This window comes from Thalassophryne amazonica, chromosome 15 (genome assembly GCF_902500255.1).
Source record: "Thalassophryne amazonica chromosome 15, fThaAma1.1, whole genome shotgun sequence".
NCBI lineage: Eukaryota > Metazoa > Chordata > Actinopteri > Batrachoidiformes > Batrachoididae > Thalassophryne > Thalassophryne amazonica.
The window spans coordinates 11008030-11028745 of NC_047117.1; the positions used below are offsets into that span (position 1 = coordinate 11008030).

Here is a 20716-nt window from a genome sequence, read left to right on the forward strand (position 1 = left end):
TGCTGCTTTTGATACTGTTGACCATAAAATGTTATTACAGAGATTAGAGCATGCCATAGGTATTAAAGGCACTGCGCTGCGGTGGTTTGAATCATATTTATCTAATAGATTACAATTTGTTCATGTAAATGGGGAATCTTCTTCACAGACTAAGGTTAATTATGGAGTTCCACAAGGTTCTGTGCTAGGACCAATTTTATTCACTTTATACCTTCTTCCCTTAGGCAGTATTTTTAGACGGCATTGCTTAAATTTTCATTGTTACGCAGATGATACCCAGCTTTATCTATCCATGAAGCCAGAGGACACACACCAATTAGCTAAACTGCAGGATTGTCTTACAGACATAAAGACATGGATGACCTCTAATTTCCTGCTTTTAAACTCAGATAAAACTGAAGTTATTGTACTTGGCCCCACAAATCTTAGAAACATGGTGTCTAACCAGATCCTTACTCTGGATGGCATTACCCTGACCTCTAGTAATACTGTGAGAAATCTTGGAGTCATTTTTGATCAGGATATGTCATTCAATGCGCATATTAAACAAATATGTAGGACTGCTTTTTTGCATTTGCGCAATATCTCTAAAATTAGAAAGGTCTTGTCTCAGAGTGATGCTGAAAAACTAATTCATGCATTTATTTCCTCTAGGCTGGACTATTATAATTCATTATTATCAGGTTGTCCTAAAAGTTCCCTGAAAAGCCTTCAGTTAATTCAAAATGCTGCAGTTAGAGTACTAACGGGGACTAGAAGGAGAGAGCATATCTCACCCATATTGGCCTCTCTTCATTGGCTTCCTGTTAATTCTAGAATAGAATTTAACATTCTTCTTCTTACTTATAAGGTTTTGAATAATCAGGTCCCATCTTATCTTAGGGACCTCATAGTACCATATCACCTCAATAGAGCGCTTCGCTCTCAGACTGCAGGCTTACTTGTAGTTCCTAGGGTTTGTAAGAGTAGAATGGGAGGCAGAGCCTTCAGCTTTCAGGCTCCTCTCCTGTGGAACCAGCTCCCAATTCAGATCAGGGAGACAGACACCCTCTCTACTTTTAAGATTAGGCTTAAAACTTTCCTTTTTGCTAAAGCTTATAGTTAGGGCTGGATCAGGTGACCCTGAACCATCCCTTAGTTATGCTGCTATAGACTTAGACTGCTGGGGGGTTCCCATGATGCACTGAGTGTTTCTTTCTCTTTTTGCTCTGTATGCACCACTCTGCATTTAATCATTAGTGATTGATCTCTGCTCCCCTCCACAGCATGTCTTTTTCCTGATTCTCTCCCCTCAGCCCCAACCAGTCCCAGCAGAAGACTGCCCCTCCCTGAGCCTGGTTCTGCTGGAGGTTTCTTCCTGTTAAAAGGGAGTTTTTCCTTCCCACTGTCGCCAAGTGCTTGCTCACAGGGGGTCGTTTTGACCGTTTGGGTTTTTCTGTAATTATTGTATGGCTTTTGCCTTACAATATAAAGCGCCTTGGGGTAACTGTTTGTTGTGATTTGGCGCTATATAAATAAAATTGATTTGATTTGATTACTGTTCTGAATTCCTGTCTCCGCTGCACTAATTTCATGATGTTGTTCGGTGTTGTATTCTGTTAAAAGAAAGGGAGATGTTGTGAGGTAGAGTCATGCAGCGAACAGCACCCCTGGCGGCGTACATGTTCAGTGCTTGCTCTTGTCAGATGTTCGTGTTGTGTTGCTCTGTGCAGCGGCTCGTGAATACACGCTATTGAGAGACACGGCTCGACTCTGTGTATTACTTTATGCATCAACGCATGTAACACGTGCACGGAGGGGTGGGGGTGGCAGGCAAACTATAATCTCGCCAAGGGCACCAAAATGGCTAGAGCCAGCTCTGACCTCTGGGGTCTTCAACACTGACAGCTGTGCACAAAGAAACTTGCCACATGGCTAGAATGTTGACGCTGACACTCCCTCACAAGCGTTACTCTTCATCCTAGTCTCTCTAAGTAGCCACTCATTTGGTACAAAGTCATTCCAGCGGTACGCAAGGATTGTCCGAAGAGACTCAGTACCAGTACCACGGACATCTAGTCATCGCCTTAGGGCATTAGTTCACATCCAAGTCTCACACCCATACATAAAGACAGGAAGCACCTGAAGACGTGGACCTTCATTCTCCTACACAGATATCAACATCACCAAACAACGTCATGACTCCATAAATTATTTCCAGGTGTGTCTCAATCTCAAAGGTCGAGGATCCAGAGACATGTATGTCACTGCTGAGTTATGTGGATGTCTCTACAAGTTCAGCACTTTCACCATAAGTAGGTATACTTCTGTCCAAGCCCGGATCTTAGTTTTGATCCAGGGCAATCTGACACATTTCAGTTTCTCATTCAGCTTCTCATGTGCTGCAATTAGAGGATCCATTGTTTCCGCAAAGATCACAACATCGTCTGCAAAGTCAAGGTCAGTCAACCTTTTCTCGCCAACAAAAGCACCCAACTCCACAGCCTGACACCCGGTCCAGGCCAACACTGAACAGTGTAGGAACCAGAACATGTCTCTGTTCCGTATTTTGATGTGTGAGCTAAAAAAAAAAAAAAGAAGAAATCACCACATTATGTTGCAACCATAAACCATAGAACAACAAGGGGGAAGTTACAAATGGCTGCCTATGTGGATGTGTGTGTGTGTGTGTATATATATATATAAAAAAAATTTTCACACAAAATGTAAGAGCTGAATCTGCAGTAGCCTGACGGAAATTTTGTGGATTCACCCACTCACATTTACTCCAGTAAGCCTGTTCTTGCCCTTCCAATAGCAGGAAATATTTTTTTATGGTGATTAGATACGTAGTTGTATATGGAGGTGACTCAAAACAAAACGGTGTACAATGTTGACTGAAGATGGTGATGAAGGTCAGTGGGGGGAATATTCTTAAATGGACTGCATTTATATAGCGCTTTTCCATCTGCATCAGACGCTCAGTGCACTTTACAATTATGCCTCACATTCACCCATTCACACAAACACACACACCGATGTTAAGGTGCTGCTGTAACGGAGGCCAGCAGGTGTCGCTGTGCAGATGTAGTTAGTAAAAACCTCACTCCCAACAGCTCAAAAGGATTCTCTGGTCACAAGGCCAGAGCCCTGGGTTTTAGCCTTCTGGTTAGAGAGTCTGACTCCCATGCCGGAGCTTGTGAGTTTGCGTCCCGAGGGGAGCGAATGGGTGGAGTCATAACACAACGCAGAGTGCAGCCGCTACACTGCCATGCAAGGCGCTCACTACACACCAGGAGCAACTAGGGGATTAAGGACCTTGCCCAAGGGCCCTTAGTGATTTTCTGGTCAGGCTGAGATTTGAACCAAGGAGCCTCTGATCTCAAGCCCAACGCTTAACCACTAGACCATCACCTCCCCTATTGTTCAATATTCTTCATATTTTTCTGCTGTTGTACATTTGTTGTTTATTGAATACTTGCGGTCTCGGTGAAATTCTATTGTACCTTCATTAATGGTAAATGAATGAATGAATTTGGCACACAAACTGAACAGTAACAAAAAACTGATACACAAGACAATTCCACAGTGACGTGTGACCAAAAGGGGGTGAGCAGAAGCAAAGCCCACCCCTTATATACATACAAACATACATATATACTCATTACCAACCCCCAGAGCAAGCACACAGGCGACAGTGGTAAGGAAAAAGTCCCTCTGATGTATTGAGGAAGAAACCTCAAGCAGACCAGACTCAAAGGGGTCTGGTCTGAATGTCCACCAGGCAGTGATGTCGCTCCATTTCAAGAATCTTCACCATGACCAGCCTGTTGCTTATAGTAGTAGATGTCTTTTGTTTAGTTCAGTGGTAGAAAAGTAAAAATACAAATGCCGATGACACACATTTGGTACCTTTTAGTTTATCAGGAATCTAAAGACTTGACATTTCAAATACTTTCTTGTTTTTTGATTATCCCAAACCTGAAATTGATATATTGTACATGAAAACCTAAGATGACCATGTTTGATCAAGTTTCTATGTTGATTAGAAGCCAAGATGGCAAAAATAAGCATTTCATGGCAGCCATTTAAAAATTACAAAATGGCTGCCTTACAGCCTTACATGTATTTTCACAGATATAAGCATTAATACTGAGCATTTGTTGTTCCAAAAATGCACTGCTTGTTAATCTACCAAGATTTTCTAATGAAATTAAATTTGTTGACATTGTAGATTTGATTATATCTGGTACTACACTGCCCCTAGTGGTGATGTAGAAAAAAGAAGACCCATAGCAGTCGCCTGTGGTTGGGCCAGTGTTCATGGTGGCTGCTTTCTATCCACTTAACGTTCACTGTAGTGCTACAGATGAACCACTTTACGCCACATTAAACCCATACGGTCACATTATGAGGGATTACGCCTCTAAAGACCGTGTTTCAAGTAGGAAGTGAGGGGAAATTCACACAGTTATAAAATGTCGTAGATTACAGTAGAATGTAGTTACCACTAATCTAACATTTACAATACTAATTACAACAAACATTTTCTAATAACCAAGAAAGTGTTTCGTGCAAAAATGCAGATTATCATGGACAAAGTTGTGATAATGTTTGATTACGTTATTTACAACAACATGTAATCCATTTGGTTCTGGAGTCGTTTTTTTTTTTTTTCTTTCTTCTCTCTTCTCAGTTTGAGATTTCTTGGCCTTTCCATTTCATGCTGACTTGCTTTTTAAGTCTGAATTGTCCTTTAGGTTTTGATTCTGGAGGAAAATCACAGATCACAGATGTCTCAGAGTCACTTTTTTTTTTAACTCCAGTTTTTGGTTCATTTATCTCAAAGCTTGCTTCAGGGTCAGATACTGAAGCTTTTTGCGGTTTCTTTGTCAGTCTCACCACTCTTTTAAACTTTTAAACCGTCTTTCTCTTGTTTCTCCAAAGAAAGTGGCTCCTCCTTTGGAACACAGAGAGAGAATTTCTTCTGCGGTTTTGGCTCTTTTTTGGCTTTTATCACAGCAAATTTCTTCTTGAGTCGTTGTTGTCCTCCCCTCAGTTTATCCAGTTTCAGTTTTTTCATTATTCTGTTCTTGTGCTTCTTTTTGGGTAGAGCCCTCTTGACTTGTTTCCAGGCTCTTCTCAAAGGTGACTTTTTCTTCCTTGGCCACTTGAAAGCTCTCTTCGATGAGGATCCACCCATAACTGGATGACCTGCAGGAAAAAACAGAACTTAGAAACCTGAAGCCAAAAACCACTGACCCTACATCAAGATTCAATGGGGAGGTCTTAGTACCCCCACCCCAATTGAGGATGTGGACCCCCCCAAAATAGGCAAATGGACTGCATTTATATAGCACTTTTCCATCTGAATCAAAAGCCCGAACCACTTTATGATGATGCCTCACATTCACCCACTCACACACCAATGACAGGGTGCTGCCATACAAGGCGCTCAGCTGCACACTGGGCAAGCGACTGTGGGATTAGGGACCTTGTGAACCAAGCATCCTCTGGACTCAAGCCCAACGCTTAACAAAACCATCACCTCCCCACAAAAAAGGTAAACATAAACGTCTTGGGTGGTTGAAACATTTAAACGTCCTTCTCGTAATACTATTTCAGACACCCCTAAAGTGGACCGTACCGCTTCACTCCCATCATTGCGTTGGCTCATTTAAGTCTATGGACCAGTGTTTGGTGCAAAGTTAAAGCATACTGTGGGTTAATCTAAGTAGCTAGCAAGCTAGCATGTGTAACACACTTTACTTTCTTAACTTCAAAGGTTCCGCGTTAGACTATGTCAAGCATCTACTGAGGAATGTTGACTTTAGGTAGTTTCTAACTTTTGGCTTAAGTTATATTTCGACTAAGGTTAGCTTAGTTAAGCTAATAATTACCCAACATTAGCAAACTGAGGCTAACGAACACAGGTTTGTATCTTAATGCTTTTCAACTGGGCCTTTTTAGTAACAAATTAGCTTTTAGAGCTAAAATATGCGATGACATGTGGCAGTAATGCACTCAAAGCTGGATTTACATCCATTAGAAGAGCAAAAATAAAATTAAAATAATAAATTGTTCTCTCCTAAATGTGAGAACATGAATGTTTAGAACAACCAAACAAAAAAGTATGGAAAATCAATTCCCTGGGATTTAGTTAGTGGAAATTCTAATTAGTTCGTAGCTCACATCCACCATGTGGGGATTTCAGTAAGCTTCTGTTTTAGCCTGATTACAGGATATGACGTCACAATCAACATGGCTGCTGACACAGTGGATGGAAAGTACAATAAGCAGTAAACTGTAAATGTTGAATAATCCCTTTACTTTTGAATTGTTCAATTTTTTTTCTATAGCTCTTTCTATTTTTAATGTTAATGTTGTGAATGTTATTGTGGCCTTGTGTTTTGTTTGTTTGTTAATGTATTTGTTGAAATAAAGTTTTGAAAAACACAGATGGGAAGTATATTTTCTGCAAGAAACAATTTTAAATCAAGAGTTGGTGCTAACTACACCAACTCAGATTTAGTGATCCAATGAAGTACTTATAATAAGTAAAAATCACCTTTCACACCTGATCATCTCAGAAATGTTTTGAGCAAAATTCAGATGGAAGATTATTCCCAAGATGTGTGAGCTGTGTCGCTCCCATTTTTCTTCCCCGAAAAGTACTTGTGGGTGTGAAGGCTTTAATAGCTACAGCAATCTGACATTTGACCCCAGTGACCTTGACCTTCACCTAAATGAGTAACCTCTGGTTGCCCTTGTCACTGCAGTTCTGGAATCCACCTAAGTGTGGATCACATCTGGTCCCAGTCAGGATAAAAATCTCATTCCTTGACCTCTGACAAAATGACTTAAAAATCAAACAAACAAAAACAGGAATTTCTGGGTCAACCTTCACTGACATGCTAAGTTTGGCAGAAATCAAAAAGGACCTGGGAGAAGCTGACCAAGACACAGACTGACAGGCATGACCTTGACCCCAGTGTTTGACCTTTCTGGGCAATTCTGGAACCCACCAACCTATCTGTGCAAAGTTTGGTAGACTTTGGAGTAAAAAAAAAAAAAAAGCAAAACACAATTCTGACCTGGCATTGACCTTTGCCCAAACAAACCCTTTAAGGGCAGTTCTGAGGTTGACTATCATACACACAAAGGACCTGAAAAGAGTACAGGAATAAACAGGTCAACCAAACTTTTCACCTTTGTCTTCAATGACCTTGGCATTTGGTAAAGGTCATTTCTGTGGTAACAGAATTACAATGACAGCAAAATCTGACCATGTTTTAGCTGACAAAAAATAATCAATAATTGCTGCAATTGTAATTCCACCAAAACAAACCCCTTTAAGAGTTATTTTGAGATCAACCCTCATGCACACAATAAAGTTGGTGGAAACTGACCCATGTGTGTTGGAGGAGGAGTGGAACAAACAAACATTTCTCAGACTGCAGTGTGATGAGTGTTTCAAATGCTCCTATATTTGTGAATGTCACAGGGGAGACTCCAAAACCCCACACTGAACTGTGGTTTAACTAACAATACCATCATAGTTTAACCTGAGCATGAACCCAAAATGTGCCCTGAGGAGAAATGGAGTTTTCCCTGTGACATGTACGGTGGCCTCCCAGTGCACATTCCAACATGGTTTTCAAGATACAGCTTAATTTTCATACAGTGGTTCTCAAAGTGAAACAGAATGTGAAGCGTGGCTCCAGTTTGAAGATATGAGCAGACAGACTGGATTGAAATGGCAAAAAGACACTAAAACCTTAGCAGAAAATCCAATAACAATAAATCAGCTTGAGTTGAAGGAATACTGACCTTTTTCTATTGTTTCCCCCTCCCTCCTCCTCTGCTGTCAGTCAGAGCGGTGGCTTGTCTTCCTTCATGTCCTCTGTAGCTGGTGAGACTGGTTACCGACAGTCACAAAATCTGTTTAAAAGACCATTTAGTCCTCATGTCATCTGACAGACACCTAACAGGAAAAGAACACACACCATCAACAAACTGGTTCTGTCACATTCTCAGCGGCCATGTGGTGCATCATCTGACGTCATTAAAATCACACTGTCAGGTCATTTTCATCTACAGGAAGCATCTTGGACGTCTATTTAAAAGTGTGTTCACGCTTTGAGTCACATTTTACTACCACTGATGTTAAAAAAGGGAAAATTCTAGAGAATTTATTTATAAGTTCGGTTGTTTCTAAGGTAAAAAAAAAAAAGTCTATTTTCTGATAAAAGCATTACAGTTTATCTAAATTAATTTCAATTTATTTCATTTATATAGCACCAAATCTCAACAAAGCTACCTCAAGGCGCTCCACACGAGTAAGGTCTAACCTTACCAATCAACCAAATTAAATGCTTATACCATATTTGTGGCAATTTATGCCTGAAAATGGCAAAAAGATTATTTTCAGTGACAAAAATTTTGATACTATGATATGAAGCAGTAAATCATGCGTTAATGCTGGTTAAATTAAAATATTTAAGGCCTCTTCCCCTTGTGCATGCCCTCTGCTTTAACTTGAAATCCAGTTTTAAGGCTTGCAGGTATTCCAAGGTGTTTTATTCAGGACCAGTGTTTCCAGGGAGTCCAGCAACACAATTGTTGTTTAAGTTTAACGTAAGAAGTTATCATATTTATGGTTATGTTTTTGACCATGGTTTTTTTTTTTTTGTCTGTTTGCGAAGAGCCTGGAGCCCAGAATTTTTCATACACTCAACAAAAATATAAACGCAACACTTTTGGTTTTGCTCCCATTTTGTATGAGATGAACTCAAAGATCTAAAACTTTTTCCACATACACAATATCACCATTTCCCTCAAATATTGTTCACAAACCAGTCTAAATCTGTGATAGTGAGCACTTCTCCTTTGCTGAGATAATCCATCCCACCTCACAGGTGTGCCATATCAAGATGCTGATTAGACACCATGATTAGTGCACAGGTGTGCCTTAGACTGCCCACAATAAAAGGCCACTCTGAAAGGTGCAGTTTTATCACACAGCACAATGCCACAGATGTCGCAAGATTTGAGGGAGCGTGCAATTGGCATGCTGACAGCAGGAATGTCAACCAGAGCTGTTGCTCGTGTATTGAATGTTCATTTCTCTACCATAAGCCGTCTCCAAAGGCGTTTCAGAGAATTTGGCAGTACATCCAACCAGCCTCACAACCACAGACCACGTGTAACCACACCAGCCCAGGACCTCCACATCCAGCATGTTCACCTCCAAGATTGTCTGAGACCAGCCACTCGGACAGCTGCTGAAACAATCGGTTTGCATAACCAAAGAATTTCTGCACAAACTGTCAGAAACCATCTCAGGGAAGCTCATCTGCATGCTCGTCGTCCTCATCGGGGTCTCGACCTGACTCCAGTTCGTCGTTGTAACCGACTTGAGTGGGCAAATGCTCACATTCGCTGGCGTTTGGCATGTTGGAGAGGTGTTCTCTTCACGGATGAATCCTGGTTCACACTGTTCAGGGCAGATGGCAGACAGCGTGTGTGGCGTCGTGTGGGTGAGCGGTTTTCTGATGTCAATGTTGTGGATCGAGTGGCCCATGGTGGCGGTGGGGTTATGGTATGGGCAGGCGTCTGTTATGGACGAAGAACACAGGTGCATTTTATTGATGGCATTTTGAATGCACAGAGAAACAGTGACGAGATCCTGAGGCCCATTGTTGTGCCATACATCCAAGAACATCACCTCATGCTGCAGCAGGATAATGCACGGCCCCATGTTGCAAGGATCTGTACACAATTCTTGGAAGCTGAAAATGTTCCAGTTCTTGCATGGCCGGCATACTCACCGGACATGTCACCCATTGAGCATGTTTGGGATGCTCTGGACCGGCGTATACGACAGCGTGTACCAGTTCCTGCCAATATCCAGCAACTTCACACAGCCATCGAAGAGGAGTGGACCAACATTCCACAGGCCACAACTGACAACCTGATCAACTCTATGCGAAGGAGATGTGTTGCACTGCATGAGGCAAATGGTGGTCACACCAGATACTGGCTGGTATCCCCCCCCAATAAAACAAAACTGCACCTTTCAGAGTGGCCTTTTATTGTGGGCAGTCTAAGGCACACGTGCACTAATCATGGTGTCTAATCAGCATCTTGATATGGCACACCTGTGAGGTGGGATGGATTATCTCAGCAAAGGAGAAGTGCTCACTATCACAGATTTAGACTGGTTTGTGAACAATATTTGAGGGAAATGGTGATATTGTGTATATGGAAAAAGTTTTAGATCTTTGAGTTCATCTCATACAAAATGGGAGCAAAACCAAAAGTGTTGCATTTATATTTTTGTTGAGTGTATATTGTTGATATTTTTTTATTTTTTTATTTTTTTTTTTACAGAGGATTCTGATTCAATTTTCAAGGTCATATGTCAAAAGGCAAAGTCAGGAAAAATCTTGGAAAATTGAAATCCCTCTAACAAACCAGTTTTCAAAATTTCATAACTTCTGTTAGAAAAAAACATCAAATTTATTTCATATTTCAGAGCATTATGTAGGATGGTATCCTTTATTTACTGACAATCTGATAATCTGATCCAGATTACAGATTTTGTGGGCATTTAAATTTAACATTGAAAACCCCATTTAATGTATATTTTACATTATATCTTAATCAAACGTGCCCCAATCACTCTCATATTTGAAAGTGAGGTGCAGACTGACACTCACTATCACCTGACAAAGTTTGATCCAGATCTGATCCGGATTGTGGATTTTGTGGATATTTGAAGTTAATATCAAAAAGCCCATAAGGTGTACATTTTGCATAATATCTTAATGTGCCTAAATCACTAATTTGTGACAATGAGGTGCAAAATGGCAGTTTCAGTGAAAACCTAACTTTCATTTTGAAATCATGGAGTTGGAAACAAAAAAACAAAGGTTTTGGCAGTAAAATGTAACTCCTATTTACCTTGAACGCTGTCTTAACTAGACCTCCAAGGACTGTGGTCTTTGGAGGTCTAGATAAAGATATGGTTACATCTTTATGATGTCATACAGACACATCTGGTCATATTTAAAGGAATATAATATTAAATTGGTGTTGAATAGGGTTGTGGGAACCAGTGGCATTGGTACCTTTGTTGGCGTGGACAATGTGACTTTACAAAATCTACGAACACACTGATAACTGCACACGGGAAGCTGAGTAAGGAGTCCAAGGGTCTGAGTTTGCAATTCGATTGGATCAACACTAATCCAGACTTTGAATGACTGCCCGGATTTGGCGAACAGAAATCTTTTTTTTTTTAACTCTGAAATAAAGGTCTGTGTGTTGTGTGCAAACCTTTAAATCCTGTTACGACTGTCTGAGTGACCTTGTGATTAAAACAAAAACGTGGGTTGTTCTTCCTGTCTTTGATGTTTTGACTCTTAGCAGTATGTTGAAGCTTTGATGTCTGGACATACTTGTGGGTCAGTGGTGGTTTTCCTGTGTTTAAAGTTTTGTGATTTGCACATGCACACCAGACACAGACTCTTTTGTGTAACCCCCCCCCCCCCCCCCCAAAAAAAAAAAATTTGCATCACTTTTTATCAAAATTGGAGTCATTTTAACTTCAAAACTGAAAGTGACCTTTGCTGTTTTTTACCTCATAACTCCATAGAACTCAGTCACAGATACGAGGTCTGTGATAAAAGTATCCGACCTTATTATTTTTTTCAAAAACCATATGGATTTGAATCACGTGTGATTACATCAGACATGCTTGAACCCTCGTGGGCATGCGAGAGTTTTTTCACACCTGTCGGTTACGTTACTCGCCTGTGGGCAGTCTTTGAGTGAGGAGTCGCCCACCCTCTCGTCGTTTTTTTTCATTGTTTAGGAATGGCTCAGAGACTGCTGCTTTGTTTGATCAAAATTTCAAAACCTGTAAGGCACAACTGAGTGGACACCATTCGATAAATTCAGCTGGTTTTCGGTAAAAATTTTAACGGCTGATGAGAGATTTTGGTCTGGTAGTGTCGCTTTAAGGACGGCCCACGGCGCCTGACGGCGATCTGCGCTTCGAGGCGGCAGCGTCTCGCCGTTTCAAGTTGAAAACTTCCGCATTTCAGGCTCTGTTGACCCAGTAAGTCGTCAGAGAACAGAGAACTTTCAGAAGAAGTCGGCATGAGGAGTTTATTCGGACATTCCATTGTTAACGGACATTTTGTAATGAAAGAACGTGCGGGCAGAGTCGCATGTTGGGCCGGACCCGACCGCGGGGGGTCGCGACAGGAAAAACACCTCCGTTGGTGGTGTTGTTGTGTTGTTGGAACATGCCCAAGCTGTTAAACAATTTCTCAGTTACTCACTTGTTGAAAGCCATCAAAAGCCGCCTGAATTTTACAAATGGTTTTCAACACGGAGGTGTTTTTTCTGTCGTGGCGCACACAGATTCGCCGAGTCGTCACGGAAACGACTCTGTGAATTTGCGCGCACGTCTTTCATTACAAAATGTCCTTAAACAGTGGAATGTCCGCATAAAGGCCTCATGTCGGCCTCTTCTGAATCTTCTCTGTTCTCTCACGACGTCCTGGGTGAATTAAGCCTTAAATTAGGATGTTTTCAGGTCGAAACAGGCCGATGACGGCGCCTGGAAGTGCTGCGCGACGTCCTGCTCCGTGGGAAGTCCTTACAGCGACAGAAACACCCCATAATCTCTCATCAGCCGTTAAACTTTTCACCGAAAACCAGCTTAATTTCTCGAACAGTGTCCACTCGGATATTCCTCACAGGTCCAGAAAAAATGTTGATAAAGCAACGCGCGCCGTCCGCAGCGGCTATTCAGACAAAGAGATTCCAACGGGCGGGGTGGAGCACTCCTCACTCAAGGCCTGCCCACAGGCGAATGACGTCACCGACACGCGTGAAAAAACTCACGCATGCACACGAGGGTTCAAGCTTGTCTGATGTAAAAACATATGAATCAAATCCATTTATTTTTTGAAAAAAATAAGCACCGCTTTTTTCATCACAGACCTCGTATAGTCCAAACTATACTTTTTGGAATCTTTATGATCAAATAATGTGGTGTATAGTTTTTAATATGATTAGAACATCTTTCAATTTTGACCCCTGTGTAATTCTTACATTGACCCCTACCTGCTGCCAATTGAAGATTCAGATGGATTCCCTCAAAACAGTAATGTCTAAGGAGTATGTGTGCCAGATTTGGTCCTTGCATCACCATTTGACAGATTTTTTGAATTATCCGCTGCACTATAATCTTTTAAATAATTTCAGAATGTTAACAGGATAAAAATGTCAGTTTGTACTTTTGTGGAGATACTTTGTCAGCTGTTGTCAGATTTTTCATAGAGGATTATAAATGTTTGCCACATTTTTGTTTTCCTTTTCATGTACCACAATTTCTATGTAATGAAACAAATGGTTTATAAAACAGTTAGCGATTTCAAAGTGCTTAAAGTTAAATGAACCATTTGGTTCGTAAAGTGTTTAACTCTATAAGTTAGCAACACATGAGAAGAAACAATTGCTTTCTAAAATGTTTCACAGTAAAGCACTTGAAAGACAAACTGAACCAAATATTTCATAAAATGTTTTACATTTTCAAAGCACTCAAGAAAACTAAATGAAACAACTGATTCAAAAACACTAAGTGCACAATTGTGTTATAAATAACTGGTCATTTCAAAAAGTAAGGGCCATTAAATGGTGAACTGTTATATTAACTGCTTCACTCTAGGGACACTTTATATACTAATGTACCAATTCCTTTATCAACTGTTTTACTCTTTCAAAGCATCCAAAACACTTGTTGAACCACTTGCTTCATAATTTCTTTCACTCTTTCAATATTAAACAAACCACTTAATTAAATTTAAAACCATTTGAAACACTAAACGAAACAAATGCTTTATAAAACAATGAGCTATTTCAAAGTGTTGACCATGAAATTAACGATTGCTTCTTATGCTGTTTCAGTCTTTATAAACAATCAAAAAAACAAGAAATAATTCCTTCCTAAAATGTGTCAGAGTTGAGTTTCAAAACACTTGACAGACAAACTGAACCAAATATTTCCTAAAATGTTTTACATTTTCAAAGCACTCAAGAAATGAAACAACTGATTCAAAAACACTAAGTGGACAATTGTGTTATAAATAACTGGTCATTTCAAAAAGTAAGGGCCATTAAATGGAGAACTGCTTCATTAACTACTACACTCTGGGGACAATTTATATACTAATGTACCAATTGCTTTATCAACTATTTTACTCTTTGAAAGCATCCAAAACACTTGAACCACTTGTTTCATAATGTCTTTCACTTTTTCAATACTAAACAAACCACTTAATTCAATTTAAAAGCATTTGAAACACTAAATGAAACAAATGCTTTATAAAACAATGAGCTATTTCAAAGTGTTAACCATGAAATTAACGATTGCTTCTTATGCTGTTTCAGTCTTTATAAACAATCAAAAAAACAAGAAATAATTCTGTTATGTGCAGACGCGAGTTGAGGAGCGCGACCAGCGTCTGACTGAACCCAGCGCTAAAATAACCAGAAAGCAGTTGCAAAAACAAAACAAGTTTATTTCCCATCTGTGCAATAATTGTGTACAACATAAATGTGCGGTTTGTCTGGCGAGGTGAAGGACGGCGCGCTCTCCAGCGCCCAAATGGATCAAAGCCCGACGCTTCTGGACCCAGACTCACCGCCAAACACCCCCAGGTGGACACGACAAACTGACTCTGTGAAGGATGAAAAGGTGAGGTAAGTCAACAGCTACAACAAATATCCTTTAAAGGCACACACTATCAGCAACACATTCAGGTCTGAATTTAAGCTTTATGTAAATGAGCAGCTTCTCACAACAGGTGGAGGATCATCATTCCGTACGCCACAGCAGTGAGAAGCAAACTGCACAATTCTCATCAATGTTCAAATATACTGCGTAACAAAATGCCAAATTACTATTAACGATCATTCAGACAATCACCTCTGATGTGTGCTGACAGCATGTGTCCCTCACCCGTCCTCCTTCACAGGCACGATGTGTCAAACCCTGGCGCGGTCCTCAGCATCTCACAAACGAACATCACAAGGTCGAGTTCCCGGAAATTCTGCTTGAACCACTCATGGCTTAAATGCAGAACGCCATCTCATTATTTGCTTCAGCTGAAAGTCTTTAGGTTTACACGTGAGCATCATCCACAGGTGCAGCTAATAATGCTGATGAGGGTGAAGGACTCTTCTGCCAGCACCGTCTCCACAGACAAAAAACCAGTTTGCATACCACCTGGAGAGCAAAGAAAAGAAAACAACACAAAAACATCCAGCCAAACCCCCCCAACACACAACAAATTCCTTCCTAAAATGTGTCAGAGTTGAGTTTCAAAACACTTGAAAGACAAACTGAACCAAATATTTCATAAAATGTTTTACATTTTCAAAGCACTCAAGAAATGAAACAACTGATTCAAAAACACTAAGTGGACAATTGTGTTATAAATAACTGGTCATTTCAAAAAGTAAGGGCCATTAAATGGAAAACTGCTTCATTAACTACTTCACTCTGGGGACAATTTATATACCAATGTACCAATTGCTTTTTCAACTATTTTACTCTTTCAAAGCATCCAAAACACTTGAACCACTTGTTTCATAATGTCTTTCACTTTTTCAATACTAAACAAACCACTTAATTCAATTTAAAAGCATTTGAAACACTAAATGAAACAAATGCTTTATAAAACAATGAGCTATTTCAAAGTGTTAACCATGAAATTAACGATTGCTTCTTATGCTGTTTCAGTCTTTATAAACAATCAAAAAAACAAGAAATAATTCTGTTATGTGCAGACGCGAGTTGAGGAGCGCGACCAGCGTCTGACTGAACCCAGCGCTAAAATAACCAGAAAGCGGTTCCAAAAACAAAACAAGTTTATTTCCCGTCTGTGCAATAATTGTGTACAACATAAATGTGCGGTTTGTCTGGCGAGGTGAAGGACGGCGCGCTCTCCAGCGCCCAAATGGATCAAAGCCCGACGCTTCTGGACCCAGACTCACCGCCAAACACCCCCAGGTGGACACGACAAACTGACTCTGTGAAGGATGAAAAGGTGAGGTAAGTCAACAGCTACAACAAATATCCTTTAAAGGCACACACTATCAGCAACACATTCAGGTCTGAATTTAAGCTTTATGTAAATGAGCAGCTTCTCACAACAGGTGGAGGATCATCATTCCGTACGCCACAGCAGTGAGAAGCAAACTGCACAATTCTCATCAATGTTCAAATATACTGCGTAACAAAATGCCAAATTACTATTAACGATCATTCAGACAATCACCTCTGATGTGTGCTGACAGCATGTGTCCCTCACCCGTCCTCCTTCACAGGCACGATGTGTCAAACCCTGGCGCGGTCCTCAGCATCTCACAAACGAACATCACAAGGTCGAGTTCCCGGAAATTCTGCTTGAACCACTCATGGCTTAAATGCAGAACGCCATCTCATTATCTGCTTCAGCTGAAAGTCTTTAGGTTTACACGTGAGCATCATCCACAGGTGCAGCTAATAATGCTGATGAGGGTGAAGGACTCTTCTGCCAGCACCGTCTCCACAGACAAAAAACCAGTTTGCATACCACCTGGAGAGCAAAGAAAAGAAAACAACACAAAAACATCCAGCCAAACCCCCCCAACACATAACAAATTCTTTCGTAAAATGTGTCAGAGTTGAGTTTCAAAACACTTGAAAGACAAACTGAACCAAATATTTCATAAAATGTTTTACATTTTCAAAGCACTCAAGAATGAAACAACTGATTCAAAAACACTAAGTGGACAATTGTGTTATAAATAACTGGTCATTTCAAAAAGTAAGGGCCATTAAATGGAAAACTGCTTCATTAACTACTTCACTCTGGGGACAATTTATATACCAATGTACCAATTGCTTTTTCAACTTTTTTACTCTTTCAAAGCATCCAAAACACTTGAACCACTTGTTTCATAATGTCTTTCACTTTTTCAATACTAAACAAACCACTTAATTCAATTTAAAAGCATTTGAAACACTAAATGAAACAAATGCTTTATAAAACAATGAGTTATTTCAAAGTGTTAACCATGAAATTAACGATTGCTTCTTATGCTGTTTCAGTCTTTATAAACAATAAAAAAAACAAGAAATAATTCCTTCCTAAAATGTGTCAGAGTTGAGTTTCAAAACACTTGAAAGACAAACTGAACCAAATATTTCATAAAATGTTTTACATTTTCAAAGCACTCAAGAAATGAAGCAACTGATTCAAAAACACTAAGTGGACAATTGTGTTATAAATAACTGGTCATTTCAAAAAGTAAGGGCCATTAAAGGGAGAATTGCTTCATTAACTACTTCACTCTGGGGACAATTTATATACTAATGTACCAATTGCTTTATGAATTATTTTACTCTTTCAAAGCATCCAAAACACTTGTTGAACCATTTGCTTCATAATGTCTTTCACTTTTCAATACTAAACAAACCACTTAATTCAATTTAAAAGCATTTGAAACACTAAATGAAACAAATGCTTCATAAAACAATGAGCTATTTCAAAGTGTTGACCATGAAATTAACGATTGCTTCTTATGCTGTTTCAGTCATTATAAACAATCAAAAAACAAGAAATAATTCCTTCCTAAAATGTGTCAGAGTTTCAAAACACTTGAAAGACAAACTGAACCAAATTTCATAAATGTTTTACATTTTCAAAGCACTCAAGAAATGAAACAACTTATTCAAAAACACTAAGTGGACAATTGTGTTATAAATAACTGGTCATTTCAAAAAGTAAGGGCCATTAAATGGAGAATTGCTTCATTAACTACTTCACTCTGGGGACAATTTATATACCAATGTACCAATTGCTTTATGAATTATTTACTCTTTCAAAGCATCCAAACACTTGTTGAACCATTTGCTTCATAATGTCTTTCACTTTTTCAATACTAAACAAACCACTTAATTCAATTTAAAAGCATTTGAAACACTAAATGAAACAAATGCTTTATAAAACAATGAACTATTTCAAAGTGTTGACCATGAAATTAACGATTGCTTCTTATGCTGTTCAGTCATTATAAACAATCAAAAAACAAATAATTCCTTCCTAAAATGTGTCAGAGTTTCAAAACACTTGAAAGACAAACTGAACCAAATATTTCATAAAATGTTTTACATTTTCAAAGCACTCAAGAAATGAAACAACTTATTCAAAAACACTAAGTGGACAATTGTGTTATAAATAACTGGTCATTTCAAAAAGTAAGGGCCATTAAATGGAGAATTGCTTCATTAACTACTTCACTCTGGGGACAATTTATATACCAATGTACCAATTGCTTTATGAATTATTTTACTCTTTCAAAGCATCCAAAACACTTGTTAAACCACTTGCTTCATAATGTCTTTCACTTTTTCAATACTAAACAAACCACTTAATTCAATTTAAAAGCATTTGAAACGCTAAATGAAACAAATGCTTATAAAACAATGAGCTATTTCAAAGTGTTGACCATGAAATTAACGATTGCTTCTTATGCTGTTTCATCTTTATAAACAATAAAAAAAAAAGAAATAATTCCTTCCTAAAATGTGTCAGAGTTGAGTTTCAAAACACTGAAAGACAAACTGAACCAAATATTTCATAAAATGTTTTACATTTTCAAAGCACTCAAGAAATGAAAGCAACTGATTCAAAAACACTAAGTGGACAATTGTGTTATAAATAACTGGTCATTTCAAAAAGTAAGGGCCATTAAAGGGAGAATTGCTTCATTAACTACTTCACTCTGGGGACAATTTATATACTAATGTACCAATTGCTTTATGAATTATTTTACTCTTTCAAAGCATCCAAAACACTTGTTGAACCATTTGCTTCATAATGTCTTTCACTTTTTCAATACTAAACAAACCACTTAATTCAATTTAAAAGCATTTGAAACACTAAATGAAACAAATGCTTCATAAAACAATGAGCTATTTCAAAGTGTTGACCATGAAATTAACGATTGCTTCTTATGCTGTTTCAGTCATTATAAACAATCAAAAAACAAGAAATAATTCCTTCCTAAAATGTGTCAGAGTTTCAAAACACTTGAAAGACAAACTGAACCAAATATTTCATAAAATGTTTTACATTTTCAAAGCACTCAAGAAATGAAACAACTTATTCAAAAACACTAAGTGGACAATTGTGTTATAAATAACTGGTCATTTCAAAAGTAAGGGCCATTAAATGGAGAATTGCTTCATTAACTACTTCACTCTGGGGACAATTTATATACCAATGTACCAATTGCTTTATGAATTATTTTACTCTTTCAAAGCATCCAAAACACTGTTGAACCATTTGCTTCATAATGTCTTTCACTTTTTCAATACTAAACAAACCACTTAATTCAATTTAAAGCATTTGAAACACTAAATGAACAAATGCTTTATAAACAATGAACTATTTCAAAGTGTTGACCATGAAATTAACGATTGCTTCTTATGCTGTTTCAGTCATTATAAACAATCAAAAAACAAGAAATAATTCCTTCCTAAAATGTGTCAGGAGTTTCAAAACACTGAAAGACAAACTGAACCAATATTTCATAAATGTTTTACATTTTCAAGCACTCAAGAATGAAGCAACTGATTCAAAACACTAGTGGACAATTGTGTTATAAAATGGTCCATTCAAAAAGTAAGGGCCATTAAAGGAGACTGCTTCATTAACTACTTCACTCTGGGACAATTTTATATACAATGTACCAATTGCTTTATGAATTATTTTACTCTTTCAAAGCATCCAAAACACTTGTTAATGACAATTGCTTCATAATGTCTTTCACTTTTTCAATACTAAACAACCACTTAATTCAATTAAAAGCATTTGAAACACTAAATGAAACAAATGCTTTATAAAACAATGAGCTATTTCAAAGTGTGCCCATGAATAACGATGCTTCTTTATGCTGTTTCAGTCATTATAAAACAATCAAAAAAACAAGAAATAATTCCTATCCTAAAAGTGTTCAGAGTTTCAACACACTTGAAAGACAACTGAAACAAATATTTCATAAAATGTTTACATTTTCAAGCACTCAAGCAAATGAAACAACTTATTCAAAAACACTAAGTGACCAATTGTGTTATAAATAACTGGTCATTTCAAAAAGTAAGGGCCATTAAATGGAGAATGCTTCATTAACTACTTCACTCTGGGACAATTTATTTCTACCAATGTACAATTGCTTTATCAACTATTTTACTCTTTCAAAGCATCCAAAACACTGTTAAACACTTGCTTTCATAATGTCTTTCACTCTTTCAATAATAAACAAACCACTTAATTCAATTTAAAGCATTTGAAACACTAAATGAAACAAATGCTTTATAAAACAATGAAATATTTCAAAGTGTTGACCGTTTAAATTAACTATTGCTGTTTCGGTATTTATAAACAATCAAAAAACAAGAAATAATTCCTTCCTAAAATGTGTCAGAGTTGAGTTTCAAAGCACTTGAAAGACAAACTGAACTGCTTCAAAAAATTTTAAAGGACTCAAAAAGACTAAATGAAAAAAATTGATTCATGTAATTCTTGTGTTTTGAAGACAAAGCCCCCCCCGAAAAAAAAATCACAATCACGCCTCTGGTCTCAGCATCACATGGTCCTCCTCCTCCTCA

The 20716-nt window shown here is 38.4% G+C and overlaps 1 long non-coding RNA gene across 1 annotated transcript; it reads right to left on the reverse strand.

The window, feature by feature from the left end:
• Positions 1-4597: 4597 nt before the first annotated feature.
• LOC117527120 lies at positions 4598-8028 on the reverse strand. The gene is made up of 2 exons (XR_004565444.1): positions 7810-8028; positions 4598-5193 (listed from the first exon to the last, which is right to left on the reverse strand). It is a non-coding gene; the product is annotated as an uncharacterized LOC117527120 (long non-coding RNA).
• Between the last annotated feature and the right edge of the window lie 12688 nt (positions 8029-20716).